Genomic DNA, 26,606 nt, shown 5'->3' on the forward strand with positions numbered 1-26,606 from the left:
GAAGCAAAGATCTGTAGACAGCGTCATTGCAGAAACATTTGGTTAGTCTGAATGATTGATTGATTGTGCTTTTAGACTGCATTTTCATTCCAAAGAATCACATGGTGGTGGTGGGGAAGATATATATATTAACACACACACACACACAGAGAGAGAGAGAGAGAGAGAGAGAGAGAGAGAGAGACAGACACCATTGTGCCAGGTTTAGGGATGTGGGGTTGAAGAAAGGTATTATCCATCAGAATGACTTGCTACATGGCTTAGGAATCCTGGGCTCCCTCATCCCCTTCTAAAGCAAGACTTTGTGGGACACGATTTCTCCACAAGATGGAATGTTTGGTGGAAAAGTGATAATAACCAGGTGAAATATGAATTTAGATTTTATACTGAGTCAGACAACAGTTTTTCAGAGGCCTGCAGGCAGTTTTTTCGGTGCCCATATTTGCTTGCTTTCTGTTCTCTGGCCAAATTTGGGTTTTCAGTGCTGGCTGCACCCTTGGAAAGCTGAAACAAAGAAGAATGGTCACTATTTCTGCAGCAGTAGATGTGATTACATTTTGGAATGTCATCTAGTAGAGCTTTTCTGAGAGGTGAATGGTCTGGTCAATGCTTGAATTATGGGGGAAAGATTTCTTAATGGAAAACTTGCCTTTAATTCTCTTCCCAGTGTAATTATTGATGATGAAAGTTACTACCCAGGTCTTCAATCAAACAATTTCCAGGGTGGTTTTTGCTAGTTAAACACATAACAATAAGATTGGTCTAAAATTGATAACAGCGATAGTACCACAACAGCCTCAGCTTAAAACTATAAAAACCACCAGATTTAAGAACTCACTAGTTCACAGAGTGCTGGGCAAAAATAATAATAAAAGAATAAAAATCACCTGGTGCTGAAAAGACATCAAACTCGGTGCCAGGCAAGCTGGTATTGGGGTGCCACAACTGGGGATAGAAGAGAAATGCAATTCAATATGCATTTAAAGCCAAATCCATCTAATTCAGACCTTCTGAAACAATATGCAAACTGAAACACAGCTAACATACAGTGGTACCTCGGGTTACATATGCTTCATGTTACAGACTCCGCTAACCCAGAAATATTACCTCGGGTTAAGAACTTTGCTTCAGGATGAGAACAGAAATCATGCAGCGGCGGCACAGCGGCAGCAGGAGGTCCCATTAGCTAAAGTGGTGCTTCAGGTTAAGAACAGTTTCAGGTTAAGAATAGACCTCCAGAACAAATTAAGTTCTTAACCCAAGGTACCACTGTATATTACAGAGAGCTCCAGTATGTTTGGTGTTGCAGAATTAGGTGACATCCATGTAGATATGCCCATACAGAGTGCTTGGCACACAGTTAGAATGTCTTCAATTACACCTGCCCATTCATCCCTCCCCCCATCCTCCCATACCATCATTTGACTCAAGGCTGTACAGAGATTTCTAAAAGAAATCCAGGTCAGGATAATTATCTGTAACCTACAATCACAGCAGTGTTGAGCACCACAATGGCAAATCAATGCGTTGGCAAAGGTTTATGACCTGTGGCGCGGCTTGCAGCGGATTTCTATATTACGCAGATCAAGAGGAAATTAAGCTTGACCAGGTTTATTATCCTCCAGCAATAATGAGAAGTGCTCCTCGGTGATAAGGTTTTGTTTTTATTCTTCATCTATTTCATTTGCTGGTGTAATGGTCTATGGCCTTGTGCACATAAAACAACAAGGTCGTTGGTTCAACACTGTTGAGAAGCTTCTCACTGTCCCCTTCTTTGCAGCCTTTTTTGGATGGGCCAAAGCTGTGACCAGGAATGGCTTCTGTGTTCCATCAGTGCTCCATGGTGATTTCTCAATATCCCAGGCCCCTTGACCCTGTGTAGCTGTGGGAGAGGTGGAAACTCAGACTTCCCCTCTGATTAAGCAACTCGGAGTCTGCAACAAAATATGACTTGTTTATTGGCCAGAAAATTCAGGATTAGCCCCCCTCCCCCCAGTATCTAATCTTTGGTTGATAAACCCTCCACTGGGACCCGATTTAGCTGTGGGAGAAGAGAAGGGATTGATTTAAAGGACATATGTAGTCTGGCAGAAGTTTCTGCATTAATATTGCTGGCATCCAAGCTGTCAAGATTCTGTATTGCACCACCGCCGCCACATTCCCCAAATTAATAAGAGTCCTTCTTGCTTAATTCTCCCTACCCCAGACTGCTCTTGTGACTGAATGAAGAAATGTCATTCCAATTAAGGGGGAATAAGTCCAACAAATGGCTTTGGGTATGGATAATTTTTTTGTCACTGAAATGAGCAGAAGGCAAACCTATTATTCAATTTTAGGACTCTGCGCCTAAATAAATATGTGAAGTGATGCAAGTTGCAATCAGCATGTCAAATTTGGAAAAGAAACTTGCAGGTTCCTTCTCCTTTCGGTTACTTACAAGTACTTTGCATTTGGAGCAGATTTTGAGGGGGTGAGAGAGGAAAATGAGGATGGGTAAACCCAGTCACACAAGGGTAAATCTGTTACTTGAGTTGAACAGCTACTTTGCATAAAACCCTTCACTTCTCATGAAGAACCCCAAAACTGTGCTCATTGATCAAAATAAAATAATACAGAAATTAAGCAATATTCACTGTACTTTACTTACTATGTATAATTTATTCTGCTCCTAATGATTTTAATTTCCAAGGACACTGAATGCACTGAGGCAATAGGAAAAGGGAAAGATGAGGAAATGAAGGATAAGTGTAGGTAGGGAAAGCTATTTACTGGAATCCTATGCTGGAATTTCTGCTCTCCTTTTGAGTTTTGGCTGGACATGGCCCAACATTCTCAGCCTTTTCCTGTGGCCACAAAGACTGGGAACTCGTTTCTTCAAAACCAGAATTTGGATTCTGAGGAGGCTGAATACCATGCCAGGCCAGAATCTGATCCTATTGATGTAGTCAACCTCAGGATCCACAAATTACACACACTTCATCAGATTCTCAGGCATATGTACAAAATTCCAGTAGGGTTCAATTGTTTGTTTGTTTGTTTGTTTGTTTGTTTGTTTGTTAAAAAAACACTTTACAGCATAGTATGGTGCAGTGGTTAGAGTACCAGACTTGGACCTGGGAGCCCAGAGTTCAAATCCTGTATCCCATGAAGCTCACTGGGTGACTCTGGGCCAGTCACTGCCTCTCAACCTAACCTACCTCACAAGGTTGTTGTGGGGTTGAATGCATGCCACCTTGAGCATATTGGACAAAAAGGTGGGATTTAATGCAGTAAATTAAATAAATAGAATAGAATAGAACAGAATAGAAAATAGAATAGAATAAAGGCATGTAATTATATACATTCCTCCTCAGAAGGAAGTCCTATTGAGCTCAGTGGGGCTTACTCCCTCGCAAGTGAGAATAACAGATTGCAGCCTCAGTGTTTCACTTCTTCTCTGCACCATTTATTACTGTAGAGAGCAATTTACAAAATCTTCCGAAATCAAAATCTTGCCGTCAAACTAAAGTATCCAAATTAAGTAATGTATGCAAATTTGCTTTAAAATGCCTGAATTATTTTTAGTTCCTCCCAACATCAGGATGGAATGCTATGTGTGCTTTTTCCTGGTACAGAGTTGTTGCCTTCCCCCCTCCAAATGTATCTGGCAAAGTTCGGAGCCTTCAGAGAGGCTGCCCGCTTCCTACGCCTCTCCTATGTAGCATATCTACTATCTGCAATACGGTGGGGGACGCACGACCAGCTTTCTAGAGGCGAGTTCTTCAGGCACACATTTGAATGGCTGCTAAATGGTATGTGGCAGACCTGATGGTGAAAAGACCTGTGTATATTTGTTTTCTCACACAACCTTGTCGGACCATTAAACTTTGGATCATTAAACTTCATTGTCTTTAGATTACCTCAACTGAGCACTCATGCTCAAATGCCTTCTCTCAAGGGGCCAAAGACTGACATTCAGTTATCTTCTGCACAATGCTTACAATATCCAAGCAGCCTGCCAGGTGGATGGAGACAGAACGCCGATTCTGTACTGCATAGTCTAGCTGTTGCCAGATGGAAGGTACGGCTGCTTGGGTCTGACAGAGCATATGGTTAGGGTGCTTGGAAGTCTGCTGTGACATATTCACTCCTTGCTCCTGGCTATTCCTACAGAGCATCACAGACTTGGGCAATCTCTAGGCGATCTTTATTAGGGGTACATATGGTCCCATTTGTTGTTAAAGCACTCATCAGAGACTTCTGAGTAATGCTTGCCTTGTAAATTAACAAGTATGGTTACGCTTATATTTGCTGCATATGCTCATTTACTGAATGGCTGGAGGCCGCAGGTGACTTGAAAAGAGATGCTAATGTGCTAAAGGGAAGGATAATTGCATTTTGAACATGTTTGCTGCTTTCCTTTGTCTGTTGCACCATCTGGCTCCTCTCCCGACAAAGAACCCCTTGCCAGGTTTCCAACAACGATCTTCTTGGAGCCAGACGCTTGTTATGCCTAGCTTTGCCTCTTTGGCAAGGGCTTGCAGCTTGAGATGCACCTGAGTGCATCTTGAAGCTATATTGGCTCATGTTTCTTGAAAGCAGATGAAAGCTCTTCATTCTTGGGTTCTACGTTGCATATTTATCAGGGCTTTTTTCAGCTGGAACTCACCAGAACTCAGTTCTTGGTGGGCGCCCTTGCCATGATAAGAGAACAACAGCATTATAAGAGAACAAGGCGTTCATGGTGAGTTCTGGCACCTCTTTTTCTAGAAAAATAGCACTGATATTTATCCTCTCAATACTAGGCTGGGGAAGGGCTGTATCTTCACTATGTCTCCAGGCAGGGCCAGCAAAGATTCCTGTCCAAAGTCCTAAAGAGCTGCTGTCAGTCAGTCAGCAGTAGTTGGTGGGACAGTGCAGGCAGGACAGCACTGCACACCTCACTTCCCAATCACTGCCACATACTGGGGGAGAGACAGGGCAAGACCAGGGCCGGATTTAGGTTTAATGAGGCCCTAAGCTACTGAGGCCCTTTATTTGTCCAGCTGTCCTTTGTCAACAACAAATTGTCACTGTTATAGACTTCCGGAATGGATTAATTTTGAAAACCAAGGTACCACTGTATATAGAAATGAGCTGGCCTCAACCAGGGCCAAGGCCTGGTGGAACGCTCTGCCACAAGAGATCAGGGCCCTGCAGGATTTGACATCTTTCCACAGGGCCTGCAAGACGGTGTTGTTCCGCCAGGTCTTTGGTCAGGGCTCAGCCCTTTTTGTATAAGAACTAGTACGAAAGGGGCCTCGCCTCGCAGCATTCTCACAGGCCCATATAAGATCAGTGTACACAGTTGGGCCTGATGAGTATTTACTGTTCCCAACCCAAATCCTGCGGAAAGCCATCTAATTCAGATTTTAATTCTATCCTGGTTTGTTTTTAAGAGGTGGTTTAATTATTGTTTGATTTTATATCAATGCTTATATTTGATGTTAGCTGCCCTGAGCCTGAACAATAAAAGTTGTTGTTGTTGTTGTTGTTGTTAGAGCCTACACAACACAAAACACTGTTGCTGTATGTAGGTTTTATTTTATTTGTTTTTTATCTTATATTTTGGAAATGTACATCCAGGGTTTTTTTCCTTTAAATTTTTTTGGGTCCCCCAAGAGAGTGGGGCCCTAAGCTATAGCTTGTTTAGCTTATACGTAACTGCAGCACTGGGCAAGATGTGAAGGGCTCAGTGCTGCTGTGCTCACACTGCTGAGCTCCTTGCTTTTCCCTGCTCTCAGTAAGCAGCAGTAACACTCGGCATTGGGAAGCCAGGTGTGCAGTGCCGCCCTGGCTGCGCTGCCCTGCTGAATGTTGCTGCTACTGCAATCAGTTTAGACAATACTGAGCTAGATGGCTCATTGGTCTGACTATAAGGCAGCCTCTTTTGTTCCTAGATTTCAAGCTGAAGAGACTGGGCACTTGTATCTCTGCAGGCCCTGCCGGCAGGAAGCTCAGCTGCATAGCTGTTATCCGAAAGACTACTCTTTCTAAAGATCTGTGGTTGGTTGCTATGCTGGCTTTCAATCTTGGGTGAACTTCTGCTTTTTTCTTTATTTATATTGCTTTCTACCTAATAACAGAACAATTGAGAATCAATGCGGTTGCCATGAAATATATATTTACATGTAAATCATGCACCAGGGTTAGGAGTGCACACAACCCCCTTGAGAAATTTTGATATCCTTATCAAAACATCTTCTTTTCTCTCTCTCTCTCCCCCCCCCCCCTTTTGCTTCAGAATTCCTTGAATCATTTGCTCTGGCAGGAGCTTCTGGTTAGTTTTGAAATTTCACATGTGGTGAAACTTGGTATCCATTTTAGGATACTTATTTATATTATCCAATTCATCAGCACATCATTCCTTTTGTTATCAAGTGTGCTGCCACAATTCCTCCAAACGTTTACCAATTTTCCAATAATGGGGCTGCCTCATACACAATGTTGTCCTCACCAAAATGCCACCCCATATTATTTTTCCATTTAATCTGGATTTACCTTTTCTGCAGAAAGTCTAATAAGTAAAACACAAAACAAAACATGGAAACAGTAAATCAGGATTAAATTGGGGTAGGGGAGATATGGGATGGCATTTTGATGAGGATGGCAATGCGTAGATGCTGTGAAAAACATGCATGTGTGAACCCACAATAAACTGTGGAAGTACCCTAACTCTGAAAATGGTAAGGACAGGGTATGTGTGTATACCAGTACAGTTCTTAAAGGTGAGATTCATGTTCTTAGATGTACTAAGGACCTATGGAACTCGGCCTGGTCCACATTGCTTTTCTTAAAAATAAATAAATAAAAGGTTTGCATGATACTCTGCATTCCATGCACTTATTTCTGGTATTGTGATTGCTGCCCAATCCTATGCATGTGTACCTGAAAGTAAACTGTATGAGTTCAATGGGAGTTCCTCTGAGTAAGTATATATTGGTTTATTATAGCAATCAAAAGGTCATCCCCTCCAAATGAAATCACGAGGCTTTGCCATTAGAAATGCAATAATCAAATAAATAAACAAGTTATTTGAATAATGCTGCCAGATGCAAGCACATCACATACTGTAGGAAACCTTGTACATAACCAAAATGGCATGTTTTGCTATGATATGCTAATATGCAAGCAGACCTAAGTGAGTTACTGCAGATATACAACAGCTAGGAAAGGATAATACCTCATCTGTATTTCAAAATATTTATCACGTAATGAGAAGGCATGGATAATGGCACAAAGAAAAGGAGGTCTTGCCGAGGGCTATCAAGCTGCTCAGTAGCAGGGGCAAACCTAGCACTGATTTCTGAATGCCATATGGATGGTGCTCTACAGAAATATCTGTAACCTATATTTCATTGCCAGAGAATCCAGTTTGGTCACTGTCATAGGATGTTTTAGCTCAGTAAGAAGCCCAGTGGGGGCTGAGCAATCCCTGAGCAGCAGCAGCAGCAACCGCTGGCTCTCTCTCTCTCCCTCCCTCTCTCCCTGTGCTTTGCCGTTGGTTAAGCACACTCCCCCTCTCTTTCAGCATCACGGAGCATCCAGCTTTAAGGGATAGGGATTGCCAGTCATGTTCAGAAGTCAAAGCCTCCCTCATCACCTCTCCCTTTGTCAAGAATGAAGCAGGTTCTTGGGGAAAGGGCTCCTTTGTAATTGGGCAGGGGGAGGAAGGCTGCTTTCTGAAAGTAATTACTTTGAGAAAGTGTTTTTGTCTCGGCCACCACGAGATTTCACAAAGTGGAAAGAAGAGTGCAAAGACAGAAGCAAGGAGCTTGGTTCGTCGCAGCAATGAAACAGTAACTTCAGGTAAGTGGCTTTCCTTTTATTCATCGTCCAGGAAGGACAATTAGAACTGGGGTAGGCATGCTTTTTCATTTTCTGTGCGTCTTATTTTGTTGGTGGGAGAGAAGTGTTTGTCTCTTACTGTACAGCTGAGAATTAGCATGTTTTATCAGCCCCTGCCATTACTTATAAAACAGCATTCTTGGAAAGCTAATTTTAGTTTGAAGACAGACAATAGTTTTTAAGAGAGTTGAAGGTGGGAACATGGAAGCATAGCTTCACTGTGGAGCCATATACCCTTAATTCTTTCGTCTCTAGTTGAACATGTTTTGCAGGGGGTTTTTTAACCACCGCTACACAAATTTGCAAAACCCACGAACTGAGACAATGGGGAGTGATCGTTCATGCAGTGTCACCTTGTCACCTTTGTTTCTCTGAAAGGAATATTGTCTGTTGCTAAGCTTCAGGTGGTGGTACAGAGGCACGTGCTGCAAGTTTCCAAATGTTTGTTGGATGAGATGGAGAAAGATGTGCAAAAGGTGGGTCACTTACTGGTCAGCATATAGGACTTATTCCTATCTCCAGAGCACAGCACAGCGATGTTGGAGGGTTCTGGTCTCATTCACCTTCCCAGGAAGCTTTTGAAGTCTGATTCTTCTGGTCACTGACTAGTTATAAGCACTCTCCTTTATCTGCAGATGCTGGATTTACAGACTGAGGGACAAGGTTCTTGCTGGTGCACCTTGACATTCTCTTTTGCCAGCTACATTCAGCCTGCTTCTGGGCTGCATCCTACACATAGAATTAAAAGAACGGGCCAGTTCTTGAGCATTCTGTAGCCTGTAACAACTTCTGTGTAGCAGTTAAATGCAACAGAGAGGGAGTGACTTTTCAAGAGACTCCAGGTGCTTCCAGATATCGCAAATAGGCCATTGAGATATCACAAGAAAGTCATTGGCAACAGGTAGTTTTAAAAAACACAACTTACTGGATTTCCTTCAGAAAGGGAAAATTCAGGTTCAATGGTAGAAAAACTTGGGTTGGCATTTTGATGCCAACGATGTCATGTGAACACAGCAAAAAACAAACTTGCATGCATGAGGAGCATTGATCCCACAAAACCACCCATCTCCCTGTTGGGATATACAGTACAGACTTCCAGCTGTGCTTTCTTGCTCTCTGTTTCCTTCCTCCACACCATACTTGTCCTCCCTTTGCAAAGTGCATGGCAGATCACATCCGTAGGCATAACTGTTGACTTATTCCTGGCAAAGAAAGTATTTCACTAGTCCAACTGCACGGGAAACTCATGCTTGAGGAGCAGTGCGGGCATAGGTTTTTAAAAAAGCGAACCCCTACAAGTGTTCCTTACAATGGGAATACCAGATGCATAACCTAACCTAAGCACAATTCATTTGCTGCCCATCCTGTCCCCCCCCCGACAGCTTTGCAATTTACTCTAAGTGCCACCAGAAAACAGCTGTTTTTCTTGCACTTGTCCTAAGGAGTGAATCCTGTTGAGCTGAATTTCCATGAAATGAAATGTTTAAGAATATCTGGTGTCATCTTCAAATGCATTTCACAAGCATTTGATGCCCATGAGAAGAAAAAGCTTGCTCAGATGGAAATATCTGGGTTGGGTTGGTTCAACAGAACGAGGCTATGACAGACGTCATGAATATGGTGTCGGACATAGCTCTTTGTTTTGCTGGATTTGTAGTCCAGAAGTGTGAAGATTTGTTTGGGTTTTTAGCACGGGGCCTTTGGCTTACTGAGCATGGAGGGGGTCCTTGAGGAGTGGGCTGAAGATTGTGCTCTGTGGTGCTTTGGGGCGTTCCATTTTAACTTGCAGTTTTGTGAATCCTCCGTACTTTCCCTTTGCCCCTCACTTTCCGCTGTCTGAAAGAAGCATCACACCGAACAAGGAACAGCTGTTTCTGTTGATCCCCTGAGCCAGATGCTTGACATGACGAAACAGCACCGATTTGGAAAAAGCAGAGTGCTGTCTCACGCTAAATGTAAAACATTGTTGTTGCAATCATCAAGAAAACAACACAGCTGAACGGAGAGTGTTGGTGGCTGCCCCCTCCTGGCTGTGTTGTCTGGATCTTTTCACAGAGTCTTCAGAGCACCCCCATCTCTCACCTTTCCTTTGGGAATGTGGCTTTAGCTGCCTGCCCGATTAAAAAAAAAATGACAAAGAACTGACTAAAAGTTGTCAGGCAGCGATCAGATGATACCTTTGCAGTGAGTGATTTAGTACAAAGCAATGTACACAAAGCCGTACCATGCAGACATGAGGTTCAAAGTTGTGCAAGTTGTTATAGGGCTGCTATCTAAATCCCTCATTTGAACTGTGCTGCCTGATCTCACAAATCCCTTGATCTGCTGTTTGGACAAGTAGGGATCATTCAGTGCTGGTACTGGCGTAGTTCCAGATTCCCATGTGGCTCGCAGGTGTCAGATACATCAAAACAAAACAAAACAAAACAAAACAAGGCAGCTCCCTTAAAAGCTGTATTCTGCCACTGGATTTCTGAGCCACCTGGGACAAATCACTTAATTAGGCTTCATCATTTCACCTCCCTGGCTGTTTTCTCTTGAGGTCCTGGCAGACACAGACATTCCGCTAAGTTCCTAAGTGCTTTTGAGGAATTCCAGATGCTGTAAGACTGTACAGAGAGAGCAGCTGTGCTCTGAATATCGCTGAAGAGTGACCCAGTGATACTATGTGAGAGGTACTTTCATAATGCACCCTCAGCTTCTGTGGTCAGAAGTAAGTCTCAGTCAGTCCCTAGTAATTTTGCAGAAAGGTGAATGATTCACAACATACATACATACATACATACATACATACATACATACATGTTGTTGTTTAGTCGTTTAGTCGTGTCCGACTCTTCATGACCCCATGGACCAGAGCACACCAGGCACTCCTGTCTTCCACTGCCTCCAGTAGTTTGGTCAGACTCATGCTGGTAGTTTCGAGAACACTATCCAACCATCTCGTCCTCTGTCGTCCCCTTCTCCTTGTGCCCTCCATCTTTCCCAACATCAGGGTCTTTTCCAGGGAGTCTTCTCTTCTCATGAGGTGGCCAAAGTATTGGAGCCTCAGCTTCAGGATCTGTCCTTCCAGTGAGCACTCAGGGCTGATTTCCTTAAGAATGGATAGGTTTGTTCTTCTTGCAGTCCATGGGACTCTCAAGAGTCCCCTCCAGCACCATAATTCAAAAGCATCAATTCTTCGGCGATCAGCCTTCTTTATGGTCCAGCTCTCACTTCCATACATCACGACTGGGAAAACCATAGCTTTTACTATACGGACCTTTGTTGGCAAGGTGATGTCTCTACTTTTTAAGATGCTGTCTAGGTTTGTCATTGCGTTTCTCCCAAGAAGCAGGCATCTTTTAATTTCGAGGCTGCTGTCACCATCTGCAGTGATCATGGAGCCCAAGAAAGTAAAATCTCTCACTGCCTCCATTTCTTCCCCATACATACATATGAATAAAAATGCAGTATTACAGCCTTACAGTGCAATCCTATCCAGAAGCAAATGCTCTTGAATCCAATGAGATTTTCTGCCAAGTAAGTATACATAGGAGTGCAGCCATGTGTTATCAGAGTACGTGCTATGCAGCCCCTCCAACCGCCTGGAAAGTCTGAGGGACAAAGGAAGTGAAGACTAGGAACAAAGGCATTCTTAACTGACTCCTAAGCCCTTGCTCAGCATTTCTGGAGGGAGTGAGGTGGCTGCATCTCTCCTCCAGTGGATGGGGGTCAACTGTAGTGGAGAGCCTCCCTACTGAAAGCAAGGGCAGCTGGGAAGATACCACCAGCAGTGTTCTTGACTGTATTAGCTGGGGGTGAGAGCAGAGCAGAACAGGGCTGGTGATGGATCTGTAGGATCCAAAGCCAGTTCATTTCTGCTTTACCAGCATCCCAAGCTTCCACCCTGGTGAGCAGGAGCTGGAGGGCTGTGGATGTGGCAATGAATTCACTGTTCTATGCCTCCCAGCCCCTTGCTAGAATTGGTCTGCTTGGAAACAATCCTATGAAATGTTACCTGCGAGTAAGCTTGCTGGGGCTTACTGCTGATCTGAGTAGACTTGCATAGGATTGCAATGCTAATCACATTTTCTTCTTCTTGCTGGGACCTAATGGTCATTGGTATGCTTCCATTTCTGCCTGCCCCATCCACCAGTATACAGTATTTCTACTGCTTCCAGGATGTGAGGTAAATAGCACTGCACTCCTCCCAGGTGCAAAAAGTTAGCTAGTTGTCCTTTAGAAATACCGTATATATTATTCTCAGCATTCCCCCATCCTCTACAAGGCATGTTTGCTATTTTAAAGGTACCCCTTACCAGCAACCTGAGGGAAGGGTGAAACAACTGGTGTATAATAACTGCAGGAGTAATAATGAAAGTTGTGATAAGAAAAGGAAATTAATTGCCAGAGGAAAAGGAGCCAAAGTGATAACTGGGAGAGCATGGAGGTAAAGGGAAGTTGTGAATGTTTAATTTGACACACAAAGATGGGGATTTAGCAGCAATTTAAGGCTCCTCTTTTATTACTATAAAAAGGCAAAGGTAGATAAACACTATTACACGGAGAGCAGGACAACAATTGGAGAAATTACCCTGAGTTGGAAGGAAATGTAATGTCTCTTTGTACGTTTTCATGCCCAAAGCTGGTGATGGAAATGGCTTCCATCTCTTGATAATTAGATATGAAACAGCGAAAGACGGCTGGGGCGGTTCATACACCCTTATTTCCAGCTTTTCACTAATGATAACTTGTGATTGTAAAGGGTCCTCTCCTCTTGATGTTGTTTTCTTCTAGTCTATATGCTTCTCCCATTCCATTCGCTGGAGGCAATCAAAACTCACTGCTCTTGGGAGGAATTTTTTAATTAAAGTGCTCTGTTTCTACAGAGTGTGTTTTTGGTTATCTCTTCCCCTTTGCCTTGTTTATACATGCCTTCTGTCACTAAGCTACTGCTAACTTCCAAGTATTATTCCAGGTAACACATTCGGGTAAAGCCCACAATTTGTCATCTACAGAGTAGGGCAACTATAACAAATTGCAGTTCTTTTAGGGGGGAATGTGCTTTAAATATATGGTGTGTACATAGGGCAGGGGTCCAGAAAGCTCTGAGATGTAGAATTAATGTCCAAATTAACAAATTTGGTATATTGGATCAAAAGAGAATGACAAAAGCCTGAAAAGGTTGCCAAAAATGCCCCCTTTAATACTACTTACCAAACATTGATCACACAGAAAGAACGATATTTACCTTCTCTTGATAATTTTTAAACCTAGAATAATTAATATTCAGCTGTATCACTTGTTATGCCCATTTAACAATATCAAAGGTGGAGAGTATACCAACCATGTTTTCATACAAATATGAATCTGGTGACAAAACACTAACTTCTTAATTGCTTACACACACACACACACACACACACACACACACACACACACAGACCCCAATTCTGGTTAAAGGATGGTTCCAGTGCTAGAAATAAATTCAGAGTCAAAGCAAGCAGAAATGGAGAAATACAAGCACAACCCAGAAATCCTGTGGTAAGCAATTAAAGCTACAGTGTGTTGTGGCAACCCCCCCCCCCCCACAAAACTCAGCAGAGCCCTGTGGCACCACTAACACCGAAAATTGTATTGTGACATAGATTCCATATCTTCAGTAGGGCAGGATAATTAAGGCAGTGACAGATCAAATCTGGAGCATTAGCAGGAGGCTTTCAGTTATTGCACAGCATGCCATGTCATGAGGTTAGAGGCTCAGGAAATTATAAGGAGAAAGCCTTGCTAAGAAGGGACTGCAATCCTCTCCTGCAAGTTATCAGTGCCCTAACCTGTTGCCTTCAGAACAACAGCTCTCATTTTAAAAAAATCTGCTCTGAAGGCCTGAATCAAGAGTCAACCTAAGATCTGGACAAATATTTACTTACAGTAAATATTTACTTACTTATACTTATTCACGAGAAAATTACCAGAAAGTCTGCTACCTCTGATGGCAGAGGAAGGGTTGATCCAGCACTAGAGTAATTTCTGATCCCATGCAGATACCAGTAGATCATTATTCCACCAATCACACCCCAAAGGGAGATCGAGAACTTTTAGGATCATATTACTAGGGCAGATCAATTCTACATCAGGGTGCTGTTAGTGTTTAATAAACCTTGTAGTTTTGCAACTGTTCAGATAATCCAAGCTCCACCTTTCATAGATGGCATCTACCCTAGAAGTGCATGTCCACTAATGTTATCACATTTCAGTTGTATAGTAGTCACAATATCAGCAATTCAAGTCCTTTGACTTTGTTGTCTGAACTTAGATATTAGCATAATGGCTTCTAAGCTGTTTCCCTCTAACCTTACGGAGTACCTTAGCCTGATTCTCCAGCCTATATCATCAAAACATATTATGAGATCTTACTCAACTTTAGTTGACCTCTAAAGTACTTTCCTGGTTTTAATTAAATCCATTGCTTCCTAAAAGTCTATCATGTTGGAATCTTATTCCGTCCCATTAAAAGGTCTACTTATTTATGTAACAATCAACTTATTTCTAGTATAACGTTTCTGAATCATGGGGGCTCACGTTCCTCTATTTCTTTTTAAATCCCTCTAGAGATGCTGGCTAGACATTCTAATATTCTTTGCTGCATGGAGGAACATTATCATGCATGCCCACAACTTGCAGTCTGAACTAATCCAGTCCAAATACAGGCTGTGTACACATAACCAGATTAAAACTGAGCTTGGGACTGAATCTGCCTAGATGGATGACCTCTACTGGGAGAGGAACAGGGGGACTTCAACCCTATTGCTCTTACTAGGTTTTTCATGGGCTTTTGATACTATTGAGCATGGTATCCTATTGGATACTCTACAGGAGATGGGTTTAAGGGACACTGTTCTGCAGTGGCTCTGGTCTTACCGCCGGGACAGGTTCCAGAAGGTAGCATTGGATGAGTGCTCCTTGGCCCCCTGGTTATGTGGTGCCACAGGGCACTATCTTGTCTCTGAAGCTATTTAACATCTACATGAAGCAATTGGGAGCAGCCATTAGGAGTTTTGGAGCAAGGTGTTTGCTCATGATACCCAACTTTAATTCTCTGTATTTTCTAAATCAGGAATGGCTGAAAAGGCCCTGGACTGGTGTCTGCATACAGCATTGGGCTGGATGAGGGGTAATAAACTGAATCAGACAACTTGCAGGATGGAAGCTCTGTGGGCAGAGGCAGATGTAAAGGTAAAGGTAAAGGTACCCCTGTCCGTACGGGCCAGTCGTGTCCGACTCTAGGGTTGCGCGCTCATCTCGCTCAAGAGGCCGGGAGCCAGCGCTGTCTGGAGACACTTCTGGGTCACGTGGCCAGCGTGACGAAGCGGCAGCTGGCGAGCCAGCACCAGCGCTGCACACGGAAACGCCGTTTACCTTCCCGCTATAAAGCGGTACCTATTTATCTACTTGCACTTAGGGGTGCTTTCGAACTGCTAGGTGGGCAGGAGCTGGGACCGGAAGACGGGAGCTCACCCCGCCGCGGGGATTCGAACCGCCGACCATGCGATCGGCAAGCCCTAGGCACTGAGGTTTTACCCACAGCGCCACCCGCATCCCCCAGAGGCAGATGTAGGGCAGCGCAATTGTTTTTCCCGTGCTGGCTGTTGAACCAAGGGGGAGAGCTGCAGGGCATCGCAACTGTGACATAGTGCACACACAGAACAGAAGGCAAGAAGTGGCGGGGCAACAAATTTTTGCCTCACACAGGGCACCACTACAATTTGAAAGACCAAAGTGGGTGGGGGAGGGGTTTCTGGGTCCAGGAAATCAGTAAATTGCCTGCCAAGGCAAATGTATAGTTTGAGAGATCTCCTGGTTCCAGTTCTGTCACAAAATGATGGCAGAAGTGTGTAGCAATTGCTGACATAGCTTTTAATTGATATCTAATTCCCAGTGCTTTTTTGGGGGGGGGGCGCAGGGGTATGCATAACCCTAAACATTTTGTGAATCTAAGTTTGGCCTCATTGAGGGGCAGTATTTCAATATGAGTAGGAAAATGCGAGTACCCCTAAACATTTTTTAAAGAAAAAAAGCACTGCTAATTCCTCTTCAAAATGTGCCACAGCGATTTCTTTGTGACAGGGAGTTCCATAGTTTACCTTTCCTCCAGTTGGTTCTGGAGGTATCATGACTCAGCAGAATTTGTTGACCCAGAGGCTCCCATGTGGAGAAAGCTTGTTATTTTATATTTTTCCTCCCATACTCATGCCTTTCAAAGTATTTTATTCATCTCTGTCATTTACCCTTCTCTTCCCCCTCAGTTTGTGGGGAGAAGAAGGAATAAGGTCTACATTCTCTGATCCCTCTTCTCTGCTCCTGTTATGCACTCTTATTCCTCCCATAACAGCTTCTCTCTGTTATCTCTTCCTGAGGGCCCTTTCACCTCAGAGAAGGGAGACTCTCTCTTCCCACCCAACTCAAACCTCTCCCTCTCCTGGTCTTATTCATTCAGTCTCACCTTCTTTTCCTCTGCCCTAGCACATGACACATGCAAGCACATGCGCACACACCAGTTGCCCACTTCCCAGCACCACTGCCTAATGGCTGGTTGTTTTTCTGAGAACCATTTTGAAGGCAGTGAGGGGAGGCTTCCTAGCTAAGAAGCTGGGCTGTGGGAAAGCGAGTAAGCGAGCAAGTGTACATGTGTGTGCGTGAGACGGAAGGGGGCAGAAGATGCAGCAGCAGCACACCACTAAACACTTGCTGCTTCTTTCCCTCTTCCTCTGCCTGAGCATCCCTTCTGCCTCCTTCCTGTTTTTCTCCTCCTTCCCTCCCACTTGGCCAGCAACTCTGCCCATTCCGAATCTCTTTCCTTCTCTTTCTTTCCTCCCTCCAACTTCATGCGCTTCAGTCTCACTCTCTAGTCAGCTCCCACTCCCATGAGTGCCTCTGTACTGCACATGTGGGAAGCTGCTGATGCTGGAATCATGGGTGGGATGAAGAAGCAAGGAAGCACTGGGCAGGCTGCAACACTGAGGCCAACCTGAAAGAGGGTTGAGGCTCACTGGTGATCCCTTGCTCACAGTTTATGAAACCCTGCTTTGTATATTCACTGCATTAGCTTAACTTGTCCTAGTATCACCTTAACTGTGTGGCCATGACCCTTGCTAGTTATTGCTTCTATGGGAAAGAAGACACATGAAAGTACCCAAAATGTTTGCCACCAAATAGTTTAATAGTCTCTTAGAGCTTTTACAACTATATCATGTCACAAATAAATTATTCTCCCTGTGTCAGTCAGCAAGACTGCTTAGCTGTTGCTTGATTCTTACGAAACACCAGCAGTTTCTCCATATACTCGAGGAGCCTGCCTGGCTACAGCTTAAAATTTCAGCATGTTTTCAGCAAACGTGATTTCTGTTTGGGTGAAATCCACCGCATGATATTAACTAGTCTAGAAGCATTGCAAATTATTTTTTATCACACTTATTACTTTGCTTCATTTCTGAAATGCATTAATTAATTCTGAAATGTTAGCCTATTTTTTAAAAAACCCATTAAGACACTTAAAACAAATAATCCAAAATGGTCCGAACAATAATTGTACCTCTGACTGTTCTCTAATTGTTAACTTTTAGAAACTGCAATAATGGTTACTCTGCAGCTAATTGTTTGAAGTGGGAAAAATATGAAGAAGACAACTGAGCAAGCATAATTTGCTGTGCAGCCTTTGTCCATTTCAGCCTACTTGCAAAGGAGATGAGGAAATCAAGTGTAATTATCAGATTCACAGTATCATAGAATTGTAGAGTTGAAAAGGATCCTGCAGATCATCTAGCACAACCCCCTGCAATGCAGGAATATGCAGCTGTCCCATATGGGGATCAAACCTGCAACCTTGGCATTATCAGCACTACGCTCTAACCAAGTGAGCTATCCATGGCTATCAGCATGTGGAAGTCAATGGGACAGTCAAGCCAAATACAGCAGTAAAGGGAATGGTATCATGGACACACATGGGAAAAACCCGCACAATTTATTAATTTATTTTTGCATGGTCTCAATATATTTTACTGGATAAAAGGGTCTTATAGACAAACTATCGCATGCTCACGCATGTTAGGACATCCTGTGTTGCTTCAGCTTGTGTGTATACTTCAGTGTTTATCCTTGGAACCATCAAGAGAGATCTGTGAGCCAATAATATATAAGGCGGGGAAGAAGCTCAGACCAATCTAAATCAGGGTGGCTGATGTGGATGAATATCTGCAGCTACATTGCTCATCTGAATCCAACTGAACTAGTCAGAAAGAGAAGGATAATTTTAGTCATTTAATTTGTCGTTGTTGAATTTTTATTGCCATGGTGGGGAAAATGTGCTTGTTGGGTTTGTTGTTGTTTTTTTGCCTCAGGTGTCAAAATGACTTGGCTGGCTTTGGACATTATGCACATTGACCTTGGGGGTGGGGGTGGAGAATGGGGTGCCATTTGCCACTTCATATCAAGCAACAAATTGTCTTGGGTCAGCCCTCAGTCAGATGCTCCTTTTGATGTGGAGCAGTGATGTGCTACCCCAAGCACAAGCCACTAATGAATGCATGACTAGAGCTGGATTGGGCTGGATTACGGAGTTTATATACCACCCTTCATCCGAAGATCACTTTATCAATAAAATATAAATGTGCTTAACTTGGGCTAGAACTGCAGCCACAGTACTGAACATAGCTTGGTGTCTGTAGGCAATACTTTTAACGGTCAGTGTGGTGGTGAGTCTATTTCATGATAACTTTTAGATGTTATCCTAGACAGCTCTGGCTAAATATGACCACTAGGCTTTTCTGCAATGCCTATAGGCAGTTGCTACAAGAGTAATCTGCTAAAATCAGAAGTGAACTCAGCCATCATCTTATATATCTCATCATGCAATTAATACCCATTTCCCTCAAGCTTGCAAATGTCCAGTATGTGGGGGTGCAGGGTGGGAAATGGCAAGAAAAACAAGCCATACCAACAGTGAAACTTAGCACATGTTAACACACAAATCTGTGGCCATGAGGGTTAAATACACAGGACAGTGTGGGAGCCTTTGAAACACAATGCCCAACCTTAATCCCATATGTCACCAGCTTTTGAGTTGTGTCGTGAGTTATTGTTCATTCTTGCTGAAAAGTTTGGGTCAATATGACCCCTACAGCACAAGGGAGGCTTGAGCCATAAGAGTGTTTCTGGGCAGCAGTGAAGTTGAACTGACAGTCTTTATCCTTACAACTGTACAGAGGGATATTAATTTGTGTTTCATAGAGAATCTACTACAAAAGTCACCATCCCAGATCAACCCATTGGTGTTCGTCTCTGTGAGCCAATAATATTTAAGTGAGGAAGGAGCTCAGACCAATCTAAACCAGGCCCCTTCCTCTCTTCCTCTCTTCCCATACAGCAGAGTTTAGCAGCCAAGCAACATGAATTCCTGCAGCTGCTCCCAAGAGGGATTATGAACTTTGTTCTACCAAGTGATAAATGGACAAAGGGACATTTATTATGAATTGTGACATAACTTCAGCCTTTATCACCATCTGGTCAGCCATTCTCTCTCCCCACCCGTTTGTTTAAGGAACCACTGCATGCATTTCACGGAAAAACGCAACAGCCACATGGTGAAAATAGATGCTCCAGCAACAACCAGGTCAATGATATTTGTGGTCCAAATTACTCAGTTCCACTAGCTTTAAACTAGTTGTTTGCAAGTTGCCTCACTGATTTCACTAAGTCTTCATGATCCAATTGTTGAGGAGTGTAGGATGTGAAATGTATAAACGTTTCTTTTGAGAGAATGAATGCAGGTTGCTTAGGAACAAATGCAAAAACACAATAATCACATTTTCAGGTTCACATAACCTTTCTTCAGGCTAAAATGGAATGGTCAGAGCAAATGTTTGAAATGTTCCAAAGGGGAGTGATAAGCAGCTAGGTGTGCTGGATGATGAGATAATTAGCATCTGGAAACTCAAGGCGCATTGGGGAGATATTCATTTGAGATGAAGCTTAATGGAAGTTGTAAATTAGAAGCTGTGTCTAGCTCTAGGAAAGAAACATTATCTTGTTCAAATCTGCATCTTGGAGCTTGCTCACTCGTGCATGTAACTCACTTGATTTCTTATCACAACCTACCGTCAAGTTATGCTAGCTTCATGAGTCCAATTGTATCCCAGAGTGCAGCAGTCTTTCTTCCTATCCATGGCTACTTTGGCAGAATGATAGGATGATTTAAATCAGGGAAATTGGGTACACTGTCCCTCTTCATTTTTTCTTTAAAAAAACAAATAAACAAAAAATCAAATGCTGGGAGATCCACACATATCTTGTTTGGCAATGACTGATAAAGTTACTACCAGTAATTCACAGATTCAGATGATGAAAATAAAAACACAAAAAAATGTATACTACAATGGGAAAAATTTACGGTTCCAGAAAGTCCTCCAGGCTTTCCATTTGACAGCCCAATCCTAAATACTGTGGTACCTCTAGATACGAATGGGATCCGTTCCAGAGCCCCGTTCGCATCTAGAAGCAAACGTAACTAGCGACGGCATGTCTGCGCATGCGCGCTTTGCTTTTCGCTGCTTCTGTGCATGTGTGTGACATCATTTTGAGCGTCTGCACATGCGCAAGCTGTGAAACCCGGAAGTAACGCGCTCCATTACTTCCGGGTTGCCGCGGAGCGGAACTCGAACGTGCTCAACCCAAAGCGTATTCAACCCGAGGGATGACTGTATGTGTATTCAAAACACAGCCAGCTCCACCTTTGAGGGGGCCCTCAACTACATGACCTGGTGGCTGCAGCACTCTGATGAAACAACTTTGTAATCCCCCAGCCCAGTTCCCCCAACAAAGCATCTCTACAAGGTGGTGTGGTAAATTTAAATGGCAGCTCCCAGATCCCTACTGGGAGCAGCCATTTAAATTTCCCACAGTGTCCCAAAGCAATGCTACTTCAGGGGCACTGTGGGAAATTGAACACACAGCTCCAGCATGCAGCTGATGAGCAACCAGTGGATTGGACTGCCAGTCAAAGGGCCAGGCTAAGTGGTGGTGCTCAGCCCAGCCAGGGTTCTGGACCCAGTGGGTGCCTAAGGATGCTACATGACCCCATGTGACTCAGACTTTGCTTCCCACTGTGTTATTTCACCCAGGTAAGTGTGTGTGGAACTGCAACTTTATGTCACCATCATGGGCAAACTACCACAGATTCTATTACCTTCCCAGTACTTTATTGATTTATATATTTATTTGTATTCCTTCCCCATCCTTCTCTCAGATTTAATTATTCTGACAAGCAGAGCCCATGTCACCAGAGACCACGGAGGCAGATTGCAGGCCAAGGGCTGCCTGTTGTTAGCAGCAGCTAAATAGAAGATTTGGTTTATCTGATTACATCAGCATGACATTTGAAAGGGTCTTTTCAGCCCATTCAATTTCAGACAAATAATTTTTTTGAAGTAAATACATTTTTAATGCAAATAATTCAATTGAGACCAGCCTCTTAGATCTTTGGTCAGCATTAATTTTATCATGTGGATAAAAATGGGAGATGGGGCATCCAACTGAGTCAAAGAACAGCCATGAAAACGTTGTATGGAAACTATGGGCAATGAATTTTAATTGAAAGAGTGTTGGTAGGACTTTAGGGATGGAGCCTAATTTGAAATGCTCTATTGGAAATGCTGTTGAAACCTGAAATATCTAGGGTTTCCCCTCCCTCCTATCTAAAATATCCTTTTTGTGTGTTCTTGTTTCCATGTTCACAGGTGGAGTTGCAAACTTTACATAAATCATTAGCCCAGAAGCGAAAATAAGCCAATAAATAGGAATGGGGCTGCTTGATCAAGCCAACAGCACTATCATCCTGGAAGAGCATAACTTGGATAAACAACTGCCGTTCAGCTGGCATGCAAAGGGCTTTGCCACCCCTAGCCAGGGGCTTGAAGGATCCAGTAATGTTATGATGGACAGTACCAAGATCCTGGGAGTCCAGATCATATTGATAGCTGCCTACTCCCTAATCATTCTTCTGGGATTCATTGGCAACTCCTTAGTAGTCTACATGATTGTGAGATACAGAACCATGAGGACTGTAACCAACTTCTTCATAGCTAACCTGGCTCTGGCAGACTTGATGGTGGACACGCTCTGCTTGCCCTTCACCTTGGCCTACACTCTGTTGGATGAGTGGAAGTTCGGGGCTGTGCTTTGTCACCTGGTCTCCTACGCTCAAGCTTTAAGTGTCCATGTGTCTACTCTCACCTTAACCGTGATTGCTCTGGACAGGTACAGATGCATTGTTTTCCATTTGGATAGCAGGATATCCAGGAAGGTCAGCTTCACCATCATTGCTTTCACGTGGCTGGTTGCCGCCGTCCTAGCCAGTCCACTGGCCATCTTCCGAGAGTACAGGTACGAAGAAATCCCATCCATCAATCTCAGAATTGCCGTCTGCTCTGAGAAATGGCCTTCTGAAAGCAGGGACGCCACCATATACAGCTTATCCATGCTCCTCTTGCAATATGTCCTCCCTCTTTCCATCATCTGCTATGCCTACATCAGAATATGGTTCAAGCTGAAAAGCCACATCAGTCCCACTGCTAGGAGTGACAGCCACTGCCGGAGGAGAAAGACCACAAAGATGCTGGTCATGGTAGTAGTGGTGTTTGCAGTCTCTTGGCTCCCCTTCCATGTTTTCCAACTTGCCGTTGACCTTGACCTGGTGCTCATCTTCCATGACTATAAACTTCTTTACAGCGTGTTCCACGTGGTGGCCATGTGCTCCACTTTTGCTAATCCTCTGCTCTATGGCTGGATGAACAAGAACTACCGCAATGGATTCCTCATGTTCTTCCGTTGCCAGAACAAGCCGGAGAGGCTCTATACGGAGGGCTCGGTCAGAGGGCGGTCTTACACTTTCCGAGCCACCACCTTGAATGACAGCATCAAGCACTCGACACTCAATGGGCAGCTGCCCACACCAGTTTAGGACCACAAGTAGCTGTGCCTCCACAAAGGGGCAGGAACCTTGATGGCATCTACCTAGGACTGATGCCTTTTCTAAAACTCATAATGTGTCATATTGCCAAAATAGTGTTACTTGTCATAGCCCACATGGGAGCACATTGTCTATCTGTCCAAACAAAGAACCTCATGCACTGTCTATTTTGTCTCATGAAGCAAGTTAACTTAACCTTGCTTTGAGTTCTGAGTTGCTTCTTGCATAAGCAGCACAAATATGTTGTTCACAGAATGCTTTCAGTTCAGTTCTACCAAAATCTGAGAGAGGAGAGAAACGGCGAATAGGACTGGTTGTTTTAGGCAGCCTTCCCCAACCTAATGCCCTCCTGGCATTTTGTACTGCAACTCCCATAGAGTTGGCTCTAGTTACAGGTAGGTAGCCGTGTTGGTCTGCCATCGCCGAAGCAAAATAAAATAAAAATTCCTTCCAGTAGCACCTTGGAGACCAACTAAGTTTGTTATTGGTATGAGCTTTCGTGTGCATGCACACTTCTTCAGATACCAGCATGGCCAATTGACATGCTGTCTGGGTCAGATGGGAGCTGTGGTCTCAAACATCTGGAGAGCACCAGGTTGGGAAAGGCTGGCTTTACGCATCCAGTGGGAATGAAAGTATCTGCCTCCAGTACTGCAAACTACAGGACAGTATGCTATTATATATTAAATGCACTGTATATTCTTTTAAATGACATGTCCTCCTGTTCTTTTGAATTTCTCATGCCAAAGTCATATTATTATTTCCAGTTTTAAAGACTAAACAATTCATGACCCATTGTGTGCAATTTTTAAAATAGGTATTATAAAACAATTGAGAAGCAAAGGCTGGGTGTTCAGCACATGGATTTGGCTGAAATACCAGATTCTTCTAGGTTTCCAGACTATCACAAATGATGACTGCTCAAGGTTTGCATTGGTATCTGAAACTGGAATGGTTGCTGTCCAGAATAGCAGCTTTTCATGAAACCACTGTGTTTGTGCATGGAGTCACCTACACACATTCATAATTTTGCCTTTTAACAGACAACTATATGGTCGCTTCTGAAAGTCACTTCCCTTTTTGCCAAATGTTTTTGAGTGGTCCAAAACATTTTTTAAAAACTGTGCTCTCTGGGTGGAGAAGGTATGTATGCACAGGAAATATGCAAAACATTGTTCCAAGACAGTGAAGGCCAAAACTGAAGTGACATGTGCCAGGTAGGCATGTTTGGAAGTGAAATATGGGGCACAATCTACTGGAATTTCTGCTTTCAAGTGAATGAAACTTTCCTGTCCTTAAAAGGTCACTAATAGGACCAAACTGCACTTTACATTAAACACATAGCTTGGTGATGTGTGCTTGTTTTTAAAACTTTAAATAGCAGCAGCCACAGAATGTGCGCGTGATAAGCATTGGAAATACAAGTGTGTGGGGTTAATCCATTCCCCCCACACTCCTGAACGTTCCCCAGCACTTTTAAAATTGAAGAAGAAAAAAAACAAGCACCCTTTGCCATAGTACAGTGGTACCTTGGGTTACATATGCTTCAGGTTACATACGCTTCAGGTTACAGACTCCGCTAACCCAGAAATAGTGCTTCAGGTTAAGAACTTTGCTTCAGGATGAGAACAGAAATTGTGTTCCGGCGGTGCAGCAGCAGCGGGAGGAGTTAAAGTGGTGCTTCAGGTTAAGAACAGTTTCAGGTTAAGTACAGACCTCCAGAACGAATTAAGTACTTAACCCGAGGTACCACTGTACAGACCATTTTATTCTATTTTTGACGTCATTTGCTCACTCATTCATTCCTGAGAATCTAGATGATGGGCACTTCTGCACTGTTGCTATTTTGATAGTTGGTTTGATGCTTTTGCATGACAAATCCATCCCCCCCCCCCCAAAATGGAACTTTCTGCTATAAGGAGCATTATGAGAAAAATGCTCTGGAAAGTGTAGGATAACACTTAATGCAACACCATGTAACAAATCAGAATGGATGTTCAGGAAATAACTGACATTGTCCAACCTTCCTGCAAACTTTGGGCAGACAGGTCTTTAGGTAGTGACCCAAACTTCTCCCAAATCATTACATTCCTGTGCTATGCCTATTATCACCCTAGATTTTCCAGTTTCTGTTCTTGAAGCAATTCTTTTATCTCCCAACACGGTTTTAACACATTTCCTTTAGCCTGGTGTCAACTGACTGCTGTGCTACTGTCTCACATTTTAAACAGTTTGTGGGTCTGGGAGGCACAAATTTTCCTTCCCTTGATTTCTCCCTTTTATGTTTTTGTCAGAAAGGTAGTCAAATTAACTTGAAAGGAATAGGGAAGGAAAGAGTTGGTACCTGAGTAGTCCACCAGGGGCATATTTCCCATGACTGACAAATACAGTTGGGGCATTGCCTATGGGTGCACTTTAGCTGCCCTATTACCCACTCTTGAAAAAATGGAGGCCCCAGGACAAGAAGCAAAGTGGGAGGACAAACAACAGGCCAACAGAGACATCCATTGCCTCAGGAGAAAGATCTGGGGAATCTCCTTTTGTCATTGGGAGGGCAGTTGGCAGGAGAACCAGAGAGGGTAGCTGCAGTAATAAAAATGTTCCAATGCTGACACACCAAAATGTTCTTTTGAAGGGGAGGAAGGATATCGAAGTTGGGGAATATCTCCTCAGAGTATCTAGAATGGTAGTGGCAGGGAGAAGGGACTGGCAGCACATTTCCAAAACATAGCTATTTCTTTGCATGAGGACTATGCCACATGCAGCACAATACTGCCATTCCTGCTCCACACACACAGAATATCCCATGCACTTGCCTGTATTGAATGTCTGTTTAGCGATTCTGTTGCATCATCATGCACCACACATCAGGTTACTGCTGCTGCAAGGTGACATATGGCGTCACACATATTCGGCATGCACATTTCCATGACAACAAGGACACGCCAAGAGGAAAATCACATGGGTTTGGTGAAGCAGGCAGCATAAGACTACTAGAAGTGACCTGTTACCAGAGATTGCTTCTAAGGGTTTCTTCTTTCTTCACAAGGGTAGAAGTATTTGTAAAGGTAAGTGGAACGACAACCTAATGACAAGGTCAGAATTTAACACCTCAGTGCTATTTTGTCTTAGTCTTCCTCAAAGAGAATCTCCCACCCACCCTAGACTGGTGCTCCTTGCCTTATGAACCTTCAGTGGCACTGCTGGTGACATTTGTAGTCATCCAAAATTTCAGAAATGCCAAGACAAAGACGAACTTTTCATTTAGATAAAATTAGAGTAATGATATTGGAGGACTCTTGACCACTGTCTGATTATTTTTTTAAATGCAATTAGGGTGCTATGCTTTAAATACCATTATATACTAATGCTTTATCTCAGGAGAGAGAAATAACCTATATGCCCCGTATCATCTCATGACACAATATTTCCACAGGAAATGCATAAAATGCATAAAAAAACCAGCCTATACCACTTCTTTCTTTAAAATAAAAATCTTTGAGACTATGACAGGCAGAGAAGCATATTTTTAACTTTGCCATCAAGAGAGGTTTGATTGCCACCGCACTCTTAACAGCTTGTCACTTGCGTCATTTGAAGCGTGTGCTCAACCAGGTAGAAAATGAATTTCTCCCAAATGAAGAAATAAGACTTCTCATACCTTCTTAACATAGAGGAAGAAAGAGAAATATATTTGCAACTCCTGACTATATAAAACAATAAGACAGGACTTACT

The 26,606-nt window shown here is 43.3% G+C and overlaps 1 long non-coding RNA gene and 1 pseudogene across 4 annotated transcripts; one reads left to right on the plus strand and one right to left on the minus strand.

The window, feature by feature from the left end:
- Nucleotides 1-211: 211 nt before the first annotated feature.
- LOC308469258 lies at nucleotides 212-8,482 on the minus strand. Its single transcript, XR_013982061.1, has 3 exons — nucleotides 8,356-8,482; nucleotides 888-945; nucleotides 212-504 (listed from the first exon to the last, which is right to left on the minus strand). It is a non-coding gene; the product is annotated as an uncharacterized lncRNA (long non-coding RNA).
- LOC308469218 (neuropeptide Y receptor type 2 pseudogene) lies at nucleotides 7,519-23,663 on the plus strand (annotated as a pseudogene). Of its 3 annotated transcripts, none has more exons than XR_013991587.1 (2): nucleotides 7,519-7,827; nucleotides 21,639-23,663. The product of XR_013991587.1 is annotated as a neuropeptide Y receptor type 2 pseudogene (transcript). The 3 variants fall into 3 exon arrangements; XR_013991588.1 differs by lacking the exon at nucleotides 7,519-7,827 and adding an exon at nucleotides 14,897-15,084; XR_013991589.1 differs by lacking the exon at nucleotides 7,519-7,827 and adding an exon at nucleotides 18,831-19,516.
- Nucleotides 23,664-26,606: the final 2,943 nt, after the last annotated feature.

Source organism: Podarcis pityusensis (assembly GCF_964106645.2).
Source record: "Podarcis pityusensis genome assembly, chromosome: 2".
Classification (NCBI taxonomy): domain Eukaryota; kingdom Metazoa; phylum Chordata; class Lepidosauria; order Squamata; family Lacertidae; genus Podarcis; species Podarcis pityusensis.